Source organism: Chlorocebus sabaeus, chromosome X (genome assembly GCF_047675955.1).
Source record: "Chlorocebus sabaeus isolate Y175 chromosome X, mChlSab1.0.hap1, whole genome shotgun sequence".
Lineage (NCBI taxonomy): Eukaryota > Metazoa > Chordata > Mammalia > Primates > Cercopithecidae > Chlorocebus > Chlorocebus sabaeus.
This window is the reverse complement of record NC_132933.1, coordinates 7,900,214-7,906,953: the sequence shown is the minus strand read 5'-3', so window position 1 is coordinate 7,906,953 and position 6,740 is coordinate 7,900,214.

Genomic DNA, 6,740 nt, shown 5'->3' with positions numbered 1-6,740 from the left:
ATTCACTGCTATGAAATTGTTTTGGTGGAAAGGTTTTGTAAAGCACCAAGGGAATTGTATCAGTCAGTGTTCAGTGCTTATAAAATCCTTGGAAAGGTTAGAAGATTGGAGGTCAGGAAACACACCACCATAACTGTGAACTAGAGGCTAAGAAGCTACCACTCAAGAACTTCTGCAACCACTGCTGTTAACTCCACTACTTCTGCCCCACAGAGCTCAAAGCTGACTAGTAAACTTGACCAAGAGTGGCCAAAGAAGTAGGAAGGTGGCATTTTCCTCCCTCCCACATTTCAAGTCTTGTGTAAGTGCATCTCATTGGACAAATGGAATTCACATCCAGAATTGTGTTGCAAGAGAGGCTGGGAAATAGAGTTTTTAGATTTTTTACCCCTGTGAAATAGGAAGGTGCATGGAAGAGGCTACTGAGGGTGCTGAGGGTCAAACGATGTTGTCAAGCACAATCGTGAATCAAAAGTGCTAAAAAGTTTGATATAATTGGCTAGGGAGGACACTGAGATTCACAAAGCCTGGAGATAACGCCATCTCCTTGTAAAGCTGAGTGAAATACTCTTTCCATACAGCCTAAAATGGAAATTTACATTTTATCTCTTTTGTAGAAGTTATTATATAGATGGCTCTGTCTTGAAAGATGACATTCATTATTGGCAGTGACATTTCAGCCAAATTCCTTCAACTGAGTTTGTGAATCGCATTTTTTTCTAAATTAATAAATTGCTTATGAAAAATAGTTTCTTTCAGTGTATATGCAACTGAATCTGAATTATATGTGAAATGCCATCCCATTCATTTTGCCTGGGGTGTGCATGTGCATGTGTGTTTGTGTGTGTGTGTATGTGTGCATGTGGACACTTTCTGGAGGGCTTTATTAAGCTAGGATATAAACTGGTTATTTCCCTGATTGTCCACATATAGGTCATCATTCAAGGGTAACTGACAATGATTATATTGACCTGGAGTCAGAAGGGGTGCTTCTCTGAGGGAATCTCAGTAATAATAGGTACTTATCGAGTACCTGTTCTCTGCCTAACTTTGTGCTAAATGCTTTACATGTAGTGTTTCCCTTATCCTTATGACAATTGCTTGAAGTATATATTACTATTCCCATTTTGCAGGTGAGGAAATATGCACAAAGAGGTCAAATATATTTCTGAGTTGACAGAGCTTGTAAGTGGTATAATCGGAATTCGAATGCAGGTGTTTGATGCCAAAGGTTCCATTAACTTAGGTGACATTGAAGAGAACCTCAGGAGATTACTTGTGGAACTACTGAAGCCTCTTTTCCACTTTACTCTTATCACCTTAACCCCTGTATTTTGGCTAAATGTATGACCATACTTAGTAGGGTAACTGAGTTTAAGAGGGGAAGAGAGCATTTTTAGCACAAGCTGAGATACCCACGAATGCAGACAGAAGAAAAACTATGGTCATTGAATCAACTGTTCCAGAGCAGACATAAGACAACCCTCTCATCTTCCCTCCTTTCAAAGCCATTCAGCAGTATTAAATTGTGGAGTGGGATTATAGTACGTAATGTAAATTCCTACAATGCTTTGAGTTTAGATGGTGAAAAAAAATAATAATGTGGGAGAAAAAACATGCATGTGTCCACTGCCTTGTGTGAACTAAGAAACTTCTCAGAAAGGATTGAATTATGGGATTTTTTTGCTGTAACTGGACTGATGGCAACAGAATTGAAATTATTTCTTCTCATTCTTTAACTTATTACCCCCAATTGCATCATTCCAGTTTTATGTGTGGGACTGGATCATATACAGTAAAAGTAAGTGGGAAGGGAACACTTTCCATCCAGTATAAAATAGCCAACTCAACAATAAACTAAGCACAGTTGCTCTTATCACACAGACATTTCACACAGTGTTTATCAAACAAGACACCATCAATATTTTGGGAAGGACTGGTTTTCATTGTGCAGAGCTGTCTTAGGGAAATTGTTTAGGGTCTCTGACTTCAGGGTACTAAGTGTCAGTAGCCTAACTCCATCTTCTGGAGAAGCAGGATAGGTGAGGGCTCTGCCTCATCCATGGCATGATTGAATAGGGAATGTTGCTTGCCTGTGGGCATTTCTTCAGGGAAACTGCCTGAAACACAGACAAGTAATTTGCTCAAATTGGGATAACCAGATGAAAATACAGGATGCTCGGTTAAATTTTAATTTCAGATAAACAATGAGGAATTGTTTTGTATATGTCCCTAGATTTTTACTGGGTGTCCTGAATTTTTATTTGCTAAATCTAGCAAATAATCAGGCAACCTTAGCCCAAAGTCAATTGGCAGATCCACGACTCAATAAGTGGTAGATCCATGACTTGAAGCCAGGTCTGTTTAGTCTGACATCAGACCCTGTGTGCTTTCTACTGTTCTGTACTGCTTTCTACACTTGAGCAACTTTCATGCACAAAAATCATGCCCTGGAAGATGCAAAGATAAAGCATAATCCATGCCTTCAAATTATTTGGCTTTTCCAGGACAAGAAAAGAGAATTTGGGAAGAAATGTGTATTAACACTATCTTCTTGAGAGCCTACTATATGATGAACGTTGAATCAATTTATATTCTAGGGGAATTTTAAAAGTTTAAACAAGGAACATATGTTATGCCTTCCTCTGAGAAGTCTTGTTAAAACATTCAGGTTGTTTTATAGGGTGATATATCTGTAAAGGAAGCACCATGAGAGGCTCTCCCTTAATGTGACTTCCTATTCTTATTTCTCCTTTGGTTCAAGAGGTAGCTGATTAAGAAGCTCAACCAAGGTTAGAGCTTCAGTTAATTAATGGCTTTCATATATTGAGCATGGAGGCCCTAAAGATAAGAATACAGCTTAGATCCTAGTAGGTTTCTTGAGCTAATGAAGTCTTTACTAAAAATTCTCAGGACTCTCAAAACTGAAAAAAGCACTTTTAAACATTAACGTATTTATCTTCCTATTTGCCTTTATTAATGAGATTGTGTATATAAAAGTGCTTTGCAAACTGTAAAAGATATTTAATTGAAATAACTGTGAAATAATATTTTTTGATCTGTTTTGAACATGAATAAACAGACATCAGAAAGCTCAGAGTTACAGAGGAGCAAACAAATATGTAGATGGTGTCATCTTGCATGTATATGTTTGCAACTTGCCTTATTTACCCGACATTGTTTTTGAGATTTATTTGTGTTGATACATTTAGATCTAACCAATTTATTTTAACTTCTCTATGGTATTCTATGATATGAATAAACCACAGTGATATTTATCAATTCCCCTACTGAAGGATGATTAGATTGTATTCACTATCCATTTTGCTATTGCAAATGGTACAACAATGAATAGTACTGTAATGCACATATGTGTCTTCTTGTGAACATGTGTAAAAGTTTTCTTAAGATAGATACCTGGAGGTGGTAAGTTTGATATTAGCTATGCAAATTAAAAATTTGCCTATATGATATTGTATATTGTTTATGAAACATACGTACAGAGAAAAGAATAAGAACATTCATTGAGGCCAGGCAGTGGCTCACTCCTGTAATCCTAGCACTTTTGGAGCTCAGGAGTTTGAGACCAGCCTGGACAATATGCCAAAACCTCATTTCTACAAAAAGTACAAAAATTAGCCAGATGTGGTGGCATATACCTGTAGTCCCAGCTACTTGGGAGGCTAAGGTGGCGGATCTCTTGAGCCCGGGAGGTGGAGGCTGCAATAAGCCTTGATTTCACCACTGCACTTCAGCCTGGGTGACACAGTAAGAACTTATCTCAAAAAAGTAAAACCTAAAACAGATCATTTATTGAAATGATACACAGCAACTTCAGTAGAGTGGTTATTCTAAGGAGAGAAAGGTAGGAAAAACATGGGAGGGGTTTGGAGCTCAAGCTCTAACATTTTATTTTGATTCCATTTTACTTTATTTTTATTTATTATTATTATTATTATTATTATTATTATTATACTTTAAGCTCTAGGGTACATGTGCACAATGTGCAGGTTTGTTACATATGTATACATGTGCCATGTTGGTGTGCTGCACCCATTAAATCGTCATTTACATTAGGTATATCTCCTAATGCTATCCCTAACCCCTACCCCCTCCCCACAATAGGACCCAGTGTGTGATGTTCCCCTTCCTGTGTCCAAGTGATCTCATTGTTCAATTCCCACCTATGAGTGAGAACATGAGGTATTTGGTTTTCTGTTCTTGCAATAGTTTGCTGAGAATGATGGTTTCCAGCTGCGTCCATGTCCCTACAAAGGACACGAACTCAAACAAATATTCCCCTTTATTTATTTATTTTATTCATCCTCTTCCCTCTAACCTCCTCTTCCTGGCTTCTGGTCATCGGTAATCTACTGTTTGTCTTCATAAGATCTACTTTTTTTTAGTTCCCATATATGAGTGAGAAAATGAAATATTTGTCTTTCTGTGCCTGGTTTATTTCACTTAAAATGTCCACCAGTTCCATTCATGTTGGTGCAAATGACAGGATTTCATTCTTTTTTTATGACTAAATAGTATTCCATTGCGTATAAATACCACATTTTCTTTATCCACTCATCCATTGATGGATACTAAAGTTGATTCCATATCTTTGCTATTGTGAGTAGTGCTGTAATGAAGATGAAGCTTAGATGTCTCTTTGATATACTAACTTCATTTATTTGGGGTATATACCCAGCAGTGGGATTGCTGGACCATGTGACAGTTCTGTTTTTTAGTTTTTTTGAGGAATGTCCATACTGTTTTCCATAGTGGTGTACTAATTTACATTCCCACTAACAGCATATGAGGGTTTCCCTTTTCTTCACATCCTCGCCAGCATCTGTTATTCCTTGTTTTGTAATAAAAGCCATTTTAACTGGGATGAGATAATATCTCCTTATGGTTTTGATTTGCATTATTCTGATGATTAGCGATGTTGAGAATTTTTTATATACCTGTTTGCTATTTGTATGTCTTCTTTTGATTAATGTCTATTCAGATCTTTTGCCCATTTTTTAATCATATTATTTGTTTCTCTGCTATTGAGTTGTTTGAGTTTCTCATATGTTCTGGGTGTTAATCCCTTACCAGATGGATAGATTGCAAACATTTTCTCCCATTCAGTGGGCTATCTCTTCACTTTGTTGATTGTTTTCTTTGTTGTGCAGAAGATTTTTAGAGTAAAGTGATCCCATTTGCCTATTTTTACTTTTGTTGCCTGTGCTTTTGAGGTCTTACACAAAACCTTTGCCCAGCCCAATGTCCAGGAGTGCTTTCCCAATGTTTCTTTCTAGTGGTTTCACAGTTTGAGGTCTTAGATTGGAGTCATTAATACATTTTGAATTGATGCTTGTATATGGTGAGAGATAGAGGTCTACTTTCATTCTTCTATATATGATTTTTCAAATTTTCCAACACCATTTGTTGAAGACACTGTCCTTTCTTCATTGTATGTTCTTGGCACCTTTATAAAAAAATGAGTTGGCTGTAAATGCATAGATTTGTATCTGGGTTCTTTGTTCTGTTAGTTTATATGTCTGTTTTTCTGGTAGTACCATGCTGTTTTGGCTACTATAGCTTTGTAATATATTTTCAAGTCAGGTAGTATGATGTTTCCAGCTCTGCTCTTTTTGGTCAGGAATGCTTTACCTATTTGGGGTCTTTTTTAGTTACATATACATCTTAGAATTGTTTTTCTCTTTCTGTGAAAAATGTCCTGGTATTTTGATAAAGATTGCATTGTACCTGTAAATTGCTTTGGGTAGTGTATTAGTCTGTTCTCATGCTGCTAATAAAGACATACCCCAGACTGGGAAATTTATAACCTCCACCTCAATTGAACCTTAAGACAAGGTTCAATTCTTGTCTAGAAGCTGCTAAGACTTGGAGCTTGCACCCACTGAAGCAACAGCCCAAGCTGTATGTTGGCCCCATCTAGCCATGGCTGGAGCTGCTGAGACACAGGACAAGTCCCAAGGCTGCACACAGTAAGCAGGCCCTGGATCCAGCCCATGAAATCATTTTTTCCCTCCTAGGCCTTCAGGCCTGTGATGGGAGGAGCTGCCATGAAGGTCTCTGACATGGTCTGGAGACATTTTCCCCATTGTCTTGGTGATTAACATCTGGCTCCTCGTTACTTATGCAAATTTCTGCAGCTGGCTTGAATCTGTCTCCAGAAAATGGGTTTTTCTTTTCTATCACATTATCAGGCTGCAAATTTTCCAAACTTTTATGTTCTGTCACCTCTTGAATGCTTTGCTGCTTAGTAATTTCTTCTACCAGATGCCCTAAATCATCTCTCTCAAGTTCAAAAGTTCCAGAAATCTCTAGGGTAGTGGCAAAATGCCATGCCACCAGTCTGTTTGCTGAAGCACAAGTGTCACCTTTATTGCAGTTCCCAGGAAGTTCCTCATCTCCATCTGAGACCATCTCAACCTGGACTTCATTTTCCATATTACTATCAGCATTTTGGTCAAAGTCATTCAACAAGTCTTTAGGCAGTTCCAAACTTTCCCACATTTTCCTGTCCTCTTCCAGCCCCTCCAAACTCTTCCAAGTTCTGCCTGTAATCTAGTTCCAAAGTTGGTTCCACATTTTCAGGTATCTTTACAGCAGCACCCCACTTCCCAGTACCAATTTACTGTATTAGTCTGTCCTCACACTGCTAATAAAGACATACCTGAGGCTGGGTAATGTATAAAGGGAAGAGGTTTAATGGACTCGCAGTTCCACATGGT